The sequence below is a fragment of the Rutilus rutilus genome, assembly GCF_951802725.1.
Source record: "Rutilus rutilus genome assembly, chromosome: 19".
NCBI classification, from domain to species: domain Eukaryota; kingdom Metazoa; phylum Chordata; class Actinopteri; order Cypriniformes; family Leuciscidae; genus Rutilus; species Rutilus rutilus.
Window position 1 is genome coordinate 21,228,659 of NC_140232.1, and position 16,351 is coordinate 21,245,009.

General features: G+C 38.8%; 1 protein-coding gene across 1 annotated transcript in view; it reads left to right on the forward strand.

Annotated features, from left to right (window-relative positions):
* Window positions 1-351: 351 nt before the first annotated feature.
* sema3b (sema domain, immunoglobulin domain (Ig), short basic domain, secreted, (semaphorin) 3B) overlaps window positions 352-16,351 on the forward strand; it is a 31,637-nt gene continuing 15,637 nt past the window's right edge. The window contains exon 1 of the mRNA XM_084389296.1: window positions 352-876. The gene's annotated coding sequence lies outside the window, so the exon portion shown is untranslated. The remainder of the gene's footprint in view (window positions 877-16,351) is intronic.

Here is a 16,351-nt window from a genome sequence, read left to right on the forward strand (position 1 = left end):
TCATATGGCTTCAGAAGACTTGAAAAACTAGAATATTCTTTAAAAAAAATCTGTCATTTTGAGTTCTTAAGTTCCTAGGTTGACATTAGGGTTAACTAAATTTTTGGGTAAACTATCCCTTTAATAATTTACCTCATTACACTCCTAAGTTGAACTAAAGTTGCGCTGCAGTTTACAGGAACTCATCCAGAACTAATTAAAACATTCCAACGTAACAAAACACACATCTGATAGTGTACATCCCTGTATTCACAAGAGAAAGAGAGACTTTTACCTCTGACCAGTCTCCACCCATAATAGCCTGCCATCCAGGAGGGAGTGGCTGACCGAGGGAGGGGAAAGAGAGAGAGAGAGAGAGAGAGAGAGGGAAATCTGGAGAGCTCTGCGGTAGCAGTCAGCGCAAGAACCAAAGCAGAGAAAGACTGAAAGAGAGAGAGAGAGGGGGGAAAAAGAAGGTAGATTGAGAAAGAAACTGTGGAATTAGCCACTGAGAAATAAAATTAAGGAGAAAAAGGAAAGAAGGAAGTCTGGAAAATAACTTCAGACCAGGACAGAAGAGACTGAGAGAGAGAGAGCGGGAGAGAGAGAGAGGGGGGGAAAAAGACAGACACATGAATTAAAAGAAGTCTTGGACTTCACATTGGAGACACATGTTCATGCGTGGACTGTTTCTGCTGCTGTGATCTGTCATTATTCCTCACAGCGTGTGTGTGTGTGTGTGTTCTGGAGAGGCTGAGGAGAGTGTGTGTGTGAGCCTGTCGTTCCTCTGGAGTCTACGGGACCATGGCACCTGTCAGGAACGGATGAACTTGAGGCTTAAAAAACTCGTGGAAGAAAGAGATAAAAGCAGAAAGAAAAAAGCTGAAAGAGTAATAGGTAAGTTTCTTTTCTAGCAATGCTGTGTTAGTACATGTAGGTGTGTGTGTGTGTGTGTGGAAGGTTCTGCCTCTTTCATTTGTGATTGTCTGAGATGTATCTATATTAACCTGTATTTAATATTTTTGATATTTGTAATACTTTGAATAAAGGCCGTACACACAGTTTAAAAAGTGAGAATGTGTATATTGGGTAGGGAGCCCTCCAATGCGACAAGCTGTTCGACCTCTTTGTGCATGTGCTTGAATGATGGCTTGGTATTGTATTTTTAGATATGAATACTGTAGTTTAGTCTGAGATACATTGTGTAATGTATGGATACATTATGGGTTGATGTGTTGTTACGGGTATAAACACTTGTTTAGATTGGGTGTCTCTCTCTGTATGTGTGTGGACTGATCTAACTGGACTGTGTTTTCTTAATATAGGGTGATATTAAAAGATTAAATGGTCTGTGAATAAGCAAGGGAGATAGAGACAGATAAAGAATGGAAGAGTGATAGGGAAAGACAAGTTCGTTCTGTAAGTGTGTTTCTGCTGAAATATTTACCCTGGTGCAACTCTGACGGTTCCTGTGGTGCTCATGGGATGATGTTCTTTGGTTCACACAAAGAGCAAAAGACTGTTATCATCACTTCATCATCAACATTTTATGATTTTTGTATTTTCAACCCCAAAACATCAGAGATTAATGGAAAGATGACAAGATAAGATTGTACATTCACCCACAAACACATACACATTTTTTTCTGAGTGGAAATGTTCCATAGACATTTTTATATATATATATGAGCCCTTATATAAATATAAATATATATATATATATATATATATATATACACACACACATACACACAATAATTGAACTCTATATAAAATCTATATATGTACAGTATATGTGTGTGTGTGCGTGTGTGAGTGTGTGTGTGTGTGTGTGTGTGTGTGTGTGTATATACTTTTTTTACAATTACAATACATTATTTATTTTATTTATCAATCAATCAATCAATCAATCAATCAATCAGTTTTTTTAAACTACGAACATCCTGGCCATCCCAAAAGAGTGTTTGTGTCAGATTTTGGCCCCAAACTATAGCAAAGTATGTATACATTACAAACTAAAACACACATAATCCATACCATACACTACCCAAAATAGTAATTAGACACACAAACACTCACATACCTACTCTCTCTCTCTCTCACACACACACACTCTCTCATTCACATGCATTCACACAGAAACACCGTGTGCTGTGTTTTTGGTCAGCTGTGTTTTCGGTGAGGGGAAGAATGTCGTGTTGTTTTAGTGGCGACTCTAAGAGAACATTGTGTGTGCATGTGCTTGATGAAATTACACGCAACGACTCGCGCAGCACACAACCGAACGGTCCCAGACTTTCCTTCAATGTGCATCACCAAGTGACTTTCTTTATTTTTCTCTGGCTCCTTGATTCTTGCTCTCAGGATTGGGGGGTGGGTAGAGAGACAGAGAGAGAGAGAGAGAGTAAGTAAGAGAGATTGAGAGTGAGATGGCTTTTAGCCCGGTGCCTCAGCCGGTGTGGATCGTTAATTGAGCTGCTCCCATAGGGGGGTATCAGACCCCAGATTAATTTGGCTCCCCCTCCTCACACAAGCGCGCACACACACTCATGCTTTCACCCTCACACAAACTCACACTCTCTTTTAGGGCCTTTTATATCCATCTATTAGACCACAGTTGTCAGATGTCTTGTCACTGCTGGAGATTCTGTTCTGATTGGAGATTGTGGGTGGGTGTGGGCGAGTGTCTCTATGGTGGGGTTATTGATTGTTTTGTGGAGTGTAGTACTATTTAACTGTGGTGGGACCTGTAGGCCTGGACACATTAGGTTGTCTTGTAACAAAGAAATCATTCTGTACATGACTGTGAATGTTTCTGAGTTCAAAGCCATGGAAAATATATCAGGAATCTTACAAGTGTGCTCTCCAGGCATAATATACTTCACTTTAAAACATTTCATCAGCTAGACATTGCTTTTGTTTAGAGTTAAACTTGATAACAAGCCATAATGATGTCATTTTGAGTCAGTTCTTTTCAATTAATCAGTTGAATCAGTTCACTGAATGATTCATTATTGAATCAGTCGCAATCAAAATGATTTTTTAAAGTAATCACGCACACCTGAAAAGGTCATGGAAAAGTGATATGTCACTTATGTTTGCACAGACTTTGGAATATTTTGGGTAGATAAAGCAACCTCAGAAATTTTGAACTTCCTTTAAATACTGTTGTTACATAATCAATTCTCCATTGTTGCTCTATTATGAAAGTTACAGGCAGATGAAGACTAAATACTCTGCGGTATTTTTATTGTTTTATTTTTTTGTGGTTGAGAAAACTCGATTAGGGCCTACAGCAATGTCTCTTGAACAGCAGTGTGACTCAGTGGTTGCATCCGAAATCATATGCTTCCCTACAGGTGAAAAACAGGATGTGACAAAAGTATGTGAAAGAGTATGGAAAATGTACTATCCCATGAGGTCACGGGAGATGATTTTTGAATGGAGGTAAAGCAACGCAACTGACGCTGGTAGGTCACATGATAATGACAACATGGCGGATGTAGTACATCCAAATTACATTCATACAACACACATTCAAACTTTTTTAGCGCTCGCAAAGTAAGTTCTCGAGACTATGTAATTTTGGATGCAGCCGGTGACTCAATATATCAATTTGAGATCTGTCCAAATGAAGATGTGAAGGTTTAGATCTTCAAATCCTACAGTACCTCACATGTTCAGATACTGTAGAAGGAAGTATAGAAGGGTTAGTAGAATAGAAGGAAGCTATTAGCAGAGAATGTCTAATATGGCGAGAAGTTTCACTCTCACTACACTTCCGGCTTCTGAACTGGTTGCAGTTCCACTCTGATTCCATATGAGGGCGCTCACAGGACGAGTGCAGAATGAATGGAGGTCAATGGCGGTATACCCCTCAAAATCCACTTTTCTCATGATATAATTTTTTGTCTAGTAATTTGAATGTTGTATTCGAAAGGAGATGCAAAGAAATTACACATTACTGGGTGTTAGATTTTTTAGAGTCACTTATTTGCTTTAAAAAGTCTTTCAAAATGTCAGTGACGTCAGAATGCTGACGTCATTAGCAGAATGCTAGCGTGTTATGGGCAACAATAACTCAACCTGTAAGAAATCAATAGGACATAAGTACTCGTTCATTCAACTTTCGACCTAAAACCCATGTTGAACTTGCAAAATCTACAATCAGATCTGAGATTTCTCAACGGCAATCGGGTGAAAGAGACAAATTTAGCCGTCTAGCCCCATTGACTCCCATTCATTCTGCACTCATGGCGATCGCCCCCAGTGGAACGCTGGTGGTACTACAGCCAAAATTCGGTACAATAGGGCTTAATAGGGAGTGGACAGGCTCTCCGTAGACGGGCTCTGCTATTAGGATGAACAGCTGTGTCTTTTGGCCCAAAACTAGATAAAAGCGATCATGTAAAGTGGCACATGGTGTAGTGTAGGGATAGAGGAGCGATTTAACGGCTCGTGTTTTTGAGATGTGCGGGATTATGTGGAAAAACATCATGTGGGATAACTGTAGCAGCTTTCCCGAACTATGTTCAAAACGTAAATCTAACATGAGCACTTTTGGCTCTTCCTAGACTTGGTGAGCTTGGAGATTTCAGATTCTGACATGCTATTCTGGCATCCATTAGAAAGTTATTCCACAACAACATCAAGTTGACTGTTCTGATTTTATGTTATTTGCCATTTGAATTTATTAAACTACAAACCAACACATCGGTTTATGTATTATATATTTATATATTTATATAAGTAAGTTGATAAATAGGTCTATGAAAGTAATGCTATAATGCTTACATTTATTTTTTTGCATTTAAAATGATTGTTTGTTTTTTTTACAAAATTGTACAGAATTTTAATATTGTCAATTTATCTCTTATTGCCCATTAACTCTTTCCATCCATGTTTTACTGTAATACAATTGGGGGGGCGCTATTACGCATCTTCGGAAAGAGTACAGAATCTCTGGATCAAAACACAGGCGAAGAAGCAGAAACAAGCGATAGAAGCATTGCTTACGCACATGTAAGCTAACGCAATCATCCAACATTAAACGGCAAATAAACCAAAACTGCCTAACGAACCCATGAAGAGGTATAGGACTGTGAAGCTTTGGGGGTTTTGATGAACGTGATTTACTTCTTCTGAATCCAATCTGGACGAAGTCTTAGACAAAAATGTGAATTTCTCCACTTTTTGTTCAAAATGTTGCTTTTTTTAACTACCAACTTTTGATTAAAAGGAATGCATGAATCTTACATAATTAAATTATTATATAAAAAAAAATTAAAGCAGAGGCTCTGTTCTCTCTTTTGATATATTGTATATTCAGACATGTTTTCTGTAGTCACACATAACACCACCCTGTATGCAACGACACTTCATTACAAGAGGTTTTGTAATCTTTTACAATCTCTTCAAGTCTAAACGAAACTTTCATTGTAGCTTGAGCAAGACCAAAGTGCTGGTTTGGTATAAAGCTTGCCGAAAGTTAATAATTTAACAATAACAGAGCTGTCTATAAAACGTTTTATCTCTTCCTGTTTTGATTTTGTTTATGTCGAGTGTCTTTCTTTAGAATGTCTGCCGCGGGTTTTTAGAGGATATTAAGATGGCGAGAGAAGAACAGGACCAAGTCAACAGGTGTAGAAACGTGAAAAGTTGAACAGGTCAGTTTACTGAAGGTGGGACAACATACTTTGGTGGGAGAGGAGATGTAAAGATAAGAAAGAATGATAGATCAGGAAGGATTAGAGAGCAGTGCAGGAGGGTGTTGATTTTTGTAATGATACTGTAGCAAATGCACATCATGAATGTTTGTGTGTTCACGCAGTGGTGTGTGTGCGAGTGGTGTACAAGTTGTTTTATGACGTAAGTGTGTGTGCATGTGCTGATTAAGGTCATTGTGATGGTCTTTTGTGCTGCTGTTGCCACATTTCACTTCTCACTTACGCACACTTTCACTATACACACGCATACACAGTTTCACTAGACAGGCACTACCGTTCAAATTTTTAGGGGCAGTACGATTTTTTTCTATTATGCATGTATTTGATCAAAAACTTTTAAACAGGTTTCTAAATGGAGGTAATGATATTTTCTAAACCTCAAATCTGAATCTTTTTGATATCAGTATAGAAACACATGAAAGAAAAACATTTGACCTGCACAAATACTGTACAGTTAAACCTGTGCACATACTGTATACATTGCTTTCACAGTAAATACACATAACACATGCCACTGAGCTCGATAAACCCCTCTCAGATTAATGTTTTTTTGACTGAAGTATTTTCCATCACTACATGTTTATTTTTTAAGTAAAACCTATAGAGGTATGATGTCATTAGACAGTGCCCACAGAAGTGTGTGTGTGTGAGCTTTCATATGGGTCTGAAAGATGACAAAACATCGCTGCTTGATTAAAAAGAGGGAGGCATTCCTGAACGCATGCTTTTTAAAACAGGGAGTGTGTTTGTTTGTGTAGTGCATGTAAGTGTGTACGTCTGTTGTTGTGTGGCTATGATTAAAGAGGGAACAGATAAATCATGACGACCTGCAAGTTGTAGGTTGGTTTGGAAAGACGCATTATGAGTTTTGTCAGTGGTATTTTATAAAAAATTATTTAAATGAATGAAATATGTGACCACTTTGTTTCATTTAGTATTTAAGTAATTCCAGCATTTGGTAACTACAGAGCCCCTAAAGGGACATGGTGATAGAAAAAATATGAGATGGAAAGAAAAATGATACTGTATTTCAATGCTTTTGTGTTCGCTCGCAAAAGTTTTGCATTTCCCGTTAAACTTTTTTGTTCTTTGTGCTAGAACGCAAAGTTTATTGGTGGAACGCAATTCATTTGGGAGGGAACTCAAAAGCATTGACATATAATTTTTCCTCCCATCTCACTTTTTTTCTTCACCATGTCCCTTTAGGTAACAGAATTGCATTTCAGTTATCCAAATAGTTCTTCCTCAAATTCAAATTCATTCCATTAATGAATTGTTAATGGAAGCTTTAAGGAACAGGAATTGTTAAGAGGCATTGAAATAACTGTAAATAAAGAACATTCCTCTGTCTCCCTCTCTACTTCCTTCCCAACCCGTTTGTCATTCACCTTCGGCCTCACTAGAGCTCTAGGAACTGGTTGTAATAGGGGATGGAATACAGCGTGACACCTCTGTAGAAGGTGTAAATGACTGTGTGACACTGATAGATTTCTCCTTTAATAGAACCGGACTGAGTGTGACTGGACACACACACAGGTTCAAATCCATCGGCTAAAGATGCCACTACATAGAAAGAGAGAGAGAGACAGAGTGAAAAAGTAAGAACGATACATTAAAAAGGCATTAAGGATTATGGGTAATGGAGCAGGCCCGTCAGTGTGGATTAGCTAATGCTCATCAAGGAGTAGAAGTGTGTGTGTGTGTGTGTGTGTGTGTGTGTGCACGGCGCGCATGAAAATGGGGAGAATGTGTCCCTACATACACCCCTCAATAGTATGCTGCTCATGTCTGTCTGTGTGTGTGTGTGTGTGTGTGTGTGTGTGTGTGTGTGTGTGTGTGTGTGTGTGTGTGTGTGTGTGTGTGTGTGTGTGTGTGTGTGTGTGTGTGTGTGTGTGTGTGTGTGTGTGTGTGTGTGTGTGTGGTTATGTTGCATCCCAGCTCATTATTCCGTAGTGGTCGACTAAAGTGTGTGTTCAGCAGCAGCTTTTAAATAATGAAAGAAGATAGAAGATATTGGATGTGCACAGATAGCAGTGTGTGTGTGTGTGTGTGTGTGTGTGTGTGTGTGTGTGTGTGTGTGTGTGTGTGTGTGTGTGTGTGTGTGTGTGTGTGTGTGTGTGTGTGTGTGTGTGTGTGTGTGTGTGTGTGTGAATAATGGAGTCCCAGGATAAAGAGAGATTGGGGGTGGTTGCAGTTTCTGATTTGATGCCCACAAACCCCTAACAAGCTACCTGAGAGAGAGAGAGAGAAAATAATCCTCTCTTAGCAAACTTATTTGATTTCTTAACCTTCATCTACAGTGGATATATTTACATACTGCAGAAGCGCCACTGCAGAAACGAATGATCAAGTGAAATATAATAACTGTGTGTGTGTGTAGTGTTGAATGTCCATTCCCTTTGAGATTCTACCCACTAGCACTCTCAACCATAGTAAATCAATACCTGTCAATCTCACACACACACACACACACACACACACACACCTGGCTGCTGTACACACCCTCAATGGTTATTTGCCCTAGGGCACCTCAGAGCAGATAGTGGGGCAGTTTTGTCTGTGTATGTGTGTAGAGATGAGAAAAGTGTAATTCTGTGGTTTCCTTATTACTGTGCGGATTGTTTCTTTAATTAATCAACTCAAGTAGTGATTAGCACTTGCAATTCCCACATTTCCATTAGCACAATGTCAGCTGGTATTGACCTTTCCTGAACATACAATATAGTGTGTGAGAGTGTGTTTGTGTGTGTGTGTGTGTGTATGTGTGTGTGTGTGTGTGTGTGTGTGTGTGTGTGTGTGTGTGTGTGTGTGTGTGCTCAGTGGAGACAATGATGAGAATTCCTGCTTGCATTCCTTTGGAAACTACTCACACACCGTACTTTAGGATTGAACAGCATAAAATGTGTTTTATTTGAACTTTTCATTAAAACTTGGTCAATCCATAACAATTAATAAAAAAATTATATATATATATAAATATATATAATTGTTACCTCATTGAATTAATAGTAATGGTGGAGAATTAAAATAGGTGTTTGATATAGAGAAACAGAGGGGATTCTATGTCATTGTAATCACATCATATGAATAAATGTATTCATTTTGCATTCATCTTGGACATTCTGCGAGGAACCTCCATGTGTGTTTTATGTAGGATAGAAATCCATATGCATGTGGAAAGACATGAGGGTTAGTAAATGGTGACAGAATTAAAAAAAATTAAGTGAACTATACAGTCTGGGTCCATATATATATTTCCTATCGGCCTTGTACTGCATTACTTTTATATTTTTTGTATATTTAATATATTTGTTTTTATGACAATGTAAAATGGAATTATTTAGCTGTTTTTTGTATGTACATTTTTGTCACACTGTGTTTCACAGCATCATAAAATATATGAGTTGAGCCAGTCTGTGTGAAACTGCACCAGTTTTTTCATTTTCATTTGGGTATGGCTTTATATCTGGAATATTTCACATGCATCACCACCTGGAATTCTGGAAGAAAAAACAAAAAACCAACTGAAAGATAAACCTCTGATAGTACATTTTGATAGTACAAAAAAACACTTCATTTAATCTCTAAAGCCGCTCTTTCTTCATCAGTATATATAGGCCGTTTGTTCTGTGTGAAATTACATTTGTTCAGTTTTGCAGCTGCGCTCATTACTGGATTAAATTAAACATTCACCCAACTAAACACAGTCTTGAGTGTGCACACACACACACGAGGCTGGCGTCTGTGCCGTCTACTCCCTGTGTAGATCTGCTTATCCACGTTTAGTTACTTGACATTTGTCATGCCACATATCGTTAAAACCTGCTGTTCAGTGTTCATTGTGTTTGCGCTTCTGTGATCTTTTATGTGTGCGTGTTACTCGATTGTGTGTGGGTGCACAAGGTAAAGATGGAGTATATAAGTGCATATCTCTGGTTAATGATGTAAAATAATTTAATTCTCTAGGTTTGCTGTGGATTCTGCATCTGTGAATCTAATAAATTCTTTATAGAACATTTTTATTGTTTGCAGGCCATTACATAATTTGTTCCACTACCATATAACCAATTCAGGTTTCTTAGGCTTCATTTACAGATGCATTTAGAAGTTTTGTCTCTGTCTCAGTCTGTCTGTCTGACTTATAATAGATGGGTTTTGGATTTTTTGGCTTTAGATGAGGAGAAAAGTGTGTTTTTGTTTAATCAAAAGTGAATTGCAGAGGACTAGATGTTTTTTTATGATGTGTGTGTGTGTGTGTGTGTGTGAGTTTTCCCTTGACCTGTTAAGTACACCTTGCTCTGTTTCTTTCTGAGGGTGATTTCCCAGCTGGGTGGTTCCTTGGAAACCATAAATGGCCCACCTGCATGGTCCAATCACGCTTTTAACTGACACCTGAGAAACAAGGTGTGTGTGTGTGTGTGTGTGTGTGTGTAAAACCCATCTATCTCTCTTTACTGCTGCCCCTGCCTTTCAATTACACTCTAATAGAGGGGATTTCTGCCTCTTTTGAGACAGCTCATCCAGAGGTGTGTGTGTGTGTGTGTGTGTGTGCGCAACAGAAAGAAAGACCCAGAGTCAGTCAAATTTAGCAAAACTGCAATAGAACTGACAAGGGATTAAATGTAAGATGATAAAAGTATTATACAGTGCAGCGAAGCCTGTGTGTGTGTTTGAGATGCTCTGATGGTCTCATTGGGTTTGCGTGGAACTGAAACCCAGAGACTTGTGGGTCGAAGGCTCAAACTCCCGCAGTGATCCGCCACTCTCTTCCCATCACGTTCCCGGCATAATCAGTCAAGCCACTGATAATCTCTCACCATCCCTATGAATAATGTTACTGCTGTGTGTGTATGATCATTAGTATTATACCAGAGGCCTTGACAGCTTCCTGACGGTATGCTGTGACACACTCACACACACTGTCTCTTTATCCAGTCACCAGAATCTCTTCTGACAGCTCTTACTGGGAGCAGATCTTCAGCCGCTCCAGGGAGTCAGGCGCTGTGTGTGAAGGCAGGGACAGGAACGGGAAGGAGAGGAGAAAACTTGTCAAAGCGTTTTCCAAATCTACTTCCACTTCCATCCAAATAAATGTGACCTTCACTTCTACTAGACAAAACAGAGAGTGAGGGGAAAAAAGAAGAACAGAGAACAAGAATAAAAGGTTGAAGTCATATTAATCAGTGTCATTTTATTTATAAAGCACCTGTCAATCATCTATAATCCTACCAGGGGGTGGGGCCAGTGATTGACCCTGTCAGTGTGTGAGTTATGTTGGATTTCCCACTGGTTCCACTCTGCTGCTGTTTTAGGTCACAGAAAATGGCCCGATGGAAGTGGCCTGGGACTAGAGCTAAATCGGTCTCATGAGAAAATGCTTTGTGTGTGGTGCAAAAGAGCTGAAACAGATATGTGCAGCACTCTGATGATGGTTTGATAGTTTTTAGATGGTCTCTGTTCTAAAAGTAGGCGTGCATGGATGTACTTAGCTACTTTAATCAGGGGTCTTTGAACCTTTTTCAGGCCATGACCCCTTAGTGGATAAAGAAACAGAGCAGAGACCCACTTTACATATTTTATCACAAAAAAGATTTGCATTTTAGGCCTGGCATTATAATAACATGAATTTAGTACCATATTAATGTATGTTTCTATGAGCTTATATTTAAAATAATCCATTAAAATAATTATTTTTTTTACGTACAAATTCATATAAATTACATAGTAATTTTATGTTACTGTGGAAGGGATTGTTAAACATTATTTTTAGCTTCTCTAGCTTTAATTGAAGTTAACTTTGTTTTATTGTTTATTGTTTTAACATATATTTTCTTTAGGTTTTTTTCCTTTTTCACAAAAATTAGCTGGAGATAATTGACAGTTCAGGTGAAGTTAATTGACTGACCCTTGCAAGACCACCTCAGACCCCCTTTTGAAGATTAAAAAGAAAAGGAAATTTTGGACACATCCAGGAATGTCCTTCAATGGAAGAACAGTTCATAAATAATATATTATTATGTTCTAGAAGTGCAAATAAGTCTATGATATGTCCTCATTTAGATAACTAAGTAACTGTGTGTGTGTGTGTGTGTGTGTGTGTGTGTGTGTGTGTGTGTGTGTGTGTGTGTGTGTGTGTGTGTGTGTGTGTGTGTGTGTGTGTGTGTGTGTGTGTGTGTGTGTGTGTCCACTTCAAAGACACAGAGGATTATGGGTGAAAGGGCTTAACTTCATGATGGTTTGACCCTGGGGGAGAGATAAAGGGGGGGGGTGAGAAAAAGTGTGAGAGTGAAATAGACTATAGATAATATTCAGTTTGAGAAGCATGTGGAATGTGTGCAGACCCTAATCACAGGTTCAGAGGGGACGTTTTGTGAATGTCAGAGGAGAGTGTGTGAAAAAAACAGAACCATGAGAAGCAAAACTCTTAAACCAGGGCTGAAATGAGGAGCGTGTAATTTTCACCTTCTAAATGCTGGTGTGCTTTTAGCCTTAATTAGCACATTTAACTGTCAGCTGGGTGAGTTATGACATCCTCAGTCCCAAAACGTTAAGTCAATTGCGGTGGTTCACGCCTACTGGCCAATCAGATTTGAATATTATGGCCGGACCCGAGTGGATGACACTGCGATGTCGCCGTAGTGATAATCACCCTCTTAGTTCTAGAATTTGTTTAATGTCGTGTTGCCGAGTCAACCACGGTCATGGTGATTAGCTACGGGTCTTACAACTCAAGCAACAATGACCCAGAATCCAACACGGGCTGAGATGGACTGATGTCCCTGTGTAAGACACACAGACACACTCATACACTGTGCCATCCCGAGTTCACACAGACGGGACCGCTATCATTCTAGTGATGGTCTTTGTGCAACACACACACTACTTATAGGTGTTTCTTCGAATTTGGGGTCTGATTGTTGTTGTTTTTTTAAACTTTTAACTATTTGGTTTTATATGAGGATCACATAAAAATAGTCTTGGAGCCTTTTTTATTATGCCTTCATCATTTTATACATACATATATATATATATATATGCTACATTTCAAATGTGTTTTTTGTGTAGGGGTGAATCCAGGTTGATCAGGACACTTTTTCCAAGTCATCTCAATGGCAAAAAGTGTCCCAATCACCCATGAATTCACCCTTGTTTTTGTATTTTTTTCCTCAGAGTTAGACTTTAAAACTCAAACTATAAAAATCGAAACAAATAGTGAAAAAAAAAAAAAAATTTATTGTGTGAGAACATATTTTGATACATTTTTTCCACCAACACTTTTGCCCCAGTAAAGTTTCTTTGTAAAGTTAGTACTATTTTTGAAAGGAGAGAACAGTCTCAGTAAAGAGCTTGAAATATGTTAAGATGAAAGTGAAGAAAAAATAAAAATCACAATAAATTTCACTTATTAATGGTTTATTTTTATTGTGTGTCATTTTCTAAAATTATTACAAAAATAATATTTAATTGTGTGTATTTAGGATTATAAATGTCTAGCTGTGAAATTAACCTTAGTAAGACAAGAGTTTGTCATTTTATTCCAAAAATATTATAAATGTCATCACTGTCATTTGCATCACAAAATTCTGTTTAACACAATACATCATTTGAGATGTGATGAAAATGAGCGCTTTAATGATTTTCAGAGAAAAAATAACTGAATTTTCAAACTATAGTGAGAATGTGAAAAGTGTGTTTTAAGAGGTTTTATTTTTATTGAGTCCACTGTGCCTGTAGTACATTGTAGCTGAAATGACGTTACCTTCTGCATTGCATAATATACTTTTAAAAGTACTCTCAGAAAGAACTAGTCCCTTAACAAGAAGTGAATCTCTTATGTGAATGTGTAAGTGTGATGAATCAGCTGTTATTGACGTCAGCTGCTCATGCTGACGTAATGCTCATTTGTTTAAGTCGTGGGATGTTGTGGTGTCGGACAAGAGTTTATTACCTTCTGAACTCCAGAGTGTGTGTGTTTGTGTATCTGTGTCCTCTATTCAAACTTTATAAGTGAAACACCCTTCATTTATTGGCACACATATTGAAATTACATCTTCTTAAAGCTCACCACTCTATCGGCTCTTTTACACAGCTGACCCTACAAACACTCTACACCAGAAACAATACATTAACAGAACATTGTGCGTACACACACACACTCTTGAACTCAAGGGGTTTAAAGTGTTTAATATACTTTAAAGATTATACAGCAGCACACCCATCAAATACCCAACGTTACCATGGTAATCAGAAAACCAGACTGGGGTTAAGGAGCACTATTATCTGGGACAGAGAGAGAGAGAAAAAGAGTTTTGTCCTATAAGTCCTTAACCCTCCAGAAGTGTTTGCAACGAGCCCCGCAACCATGGATCCTTGCCATACACACACACACACACACATACACATTATACATTACAGATATCCTTATGTGTGTGAGTGAAGCTCTACATAATGTTAATAATAGTAATCCTAAAAAGGTTTTTACATTTTGTGTTTCTAGGGGGTTGCTAGGGAAATTCTTGGTGGTTACTAGCATGATTTGGATGGTTGGCAGGGCATTGCTATCGCTATGCAGTTACTAAAAGGTTTTGTAGTGTGTTGCTAGGGCAAATGTTGTGGGTGGTTGCAAAGGAGTTTATGTGGTTGCTAAAGCAATTGTCAGTGGTTGCCAGGGCATCACTGTGCAATTAATAAAGTTTTCTGAGTGGGTTTGTAGTGTTGCTATGCAAATACAAGGTTGTTTTCTAGATCAGAGTGTTGTGGGTGGTTGCCAGGGTGTTGCTAAGGTGCTTTTCAAAGGGGCTTTAGTGTGACTTTATGCAGCCGCAAGGGTGTTTTGCATGGACGCAAGAGCTTTTCAAAGTGGTTTCTATGGTTTTGTGGGTGGTTGCCAGGGCGTTGCTATGCGGTTACAAGTGCGTTTCTAGGTGGTTGCTAGGGCAATTGTAGATGTTTGCTAGAGTGCTGTGGGAGGTTGCCAGGGTATTGCTATGCAGTTTCTAAGGTGCTTTCAGTGGGGCTTTAGTGTGACTTTTCTATATGGTTGCTATGGTTTTGTAGCTGGTTGTCAGGGCGTTGCTATGCAGTTGCTAAGATGATTTTCTAGGTGGTTACTATAAGGCAAAGCTACTTGATGAAATCTAATACTTATGGTTACTGATTTGTTCAGATCACTAACTAAATATAATTAAGTATAATCAATAGTAATAGTGAAGCTTGTCGTACACACACACACAGACTTACACAATCAGCCCGAAGAAGAGTTCTGAGTCTTTTAGCCCATCTGAACCCCTTTCTTTCCTTAACTCTCTTTCTGTATCTCTCTCCCCTCCTTTTTCTTCTAATTTAAAGTTCATTCTATCTATCATTCTGACAGTGCCTGTGTGAGAGAGCTTTGTACTTGTGTGTATTATTTTAAATGGACTGAGGGCTTGTGGTCGACCTGGGAGATCACTGCAGTCACACACACACACACACACACACTTGCCGAAACTTGCTGTTTGCTTCTGACAGGGCTGAGATCCGCCAAATTCATTTTCTGGACTCCATTTTAAGGGATTTGTGTCTGTCTTTGTTATGTGTATACATAGTTTTATCTCAGAGAATGTAGTAGTTGGTCTAAAGCAAGAGGGTTTTGAGTGGTTTTATGTTCACATCTATGTGCCTGAGAGAGAGAGTCACAAGTGAGAGACTAAGGAGGGAAAAATAACTCATGTTAGTGTGCCAGCGTGCCCTTGTTGGACCTACAAAGACTGAAACACAAAAGTCAGCAAGGTTGGTTATTTCTTTCCAGTACAAAGACTACCTGCATTTGCTTAAAGGGATAGTTTTCCCCAAAACAAAAAGTCTGTCATCTTTTACTCACACTGTCATTTCAAATCGCATGTCTTTTTTTCTTTCTTAAAACACAAAAGCAGAAAATGTGAATAATGTGCTGGACGCTTTTTTTCCCCAAGCAATTACAATTCTGGAGCTTTTAAGCTTTGAAAAGGGCTGAATGAAAGTAGTTCATACAACTTGTACACTACATTCCAAGTCTTTTGAGGCCGTACAGTAATTTAACGAGAGAACAGACTTTCTCAAATTTAAGTTAAAAAATGTACGATTTCTCAGAATCTCATGAACTCTCATGCAGTCGGGCAGGTTTTGAACAGCATGGGATAGTAATGGCAGAATTTTCTCTTTTTTGTGTGTGAGAACTATTCCTTTATTTCCCCCTGCATGTGAGCAAAGCCTTTCCTCACACGTTTTGATCTTTCCTTTCTCTTTCGCTCCCTTACTGGACGTTCTGACAGTTGGTCGCAGTCCAGAGGAGCCGTTCAGCAGAACAATTGACTCCTTTCTCCTCTTCTCTTTCACTCTCTCTCGCTCTTTCTCTCACTTCAGGGTCTTGCTTGCACTGAGCGTCATGAACCGAGAGGCTTATGACACAGTTACCTCCTTCTCTCTTCTCTCTCTCTCTCTCATTTGGTCTGTTTTGTCTGGTGTTGTCATTGTGGCATTGAGGTCTTAAGGTTAATTATTGTTTGTTTATTTTGGATTTAGCAGCATTTAGTCTGGTTTTAAGCCCTGGTTCCTGTGGAAGAGTCTTCCTCTCTGTGTGTGTGTGTGTGTGTGTGTGTGCGCGCGAGCGAGTCCTGCTACAGCCT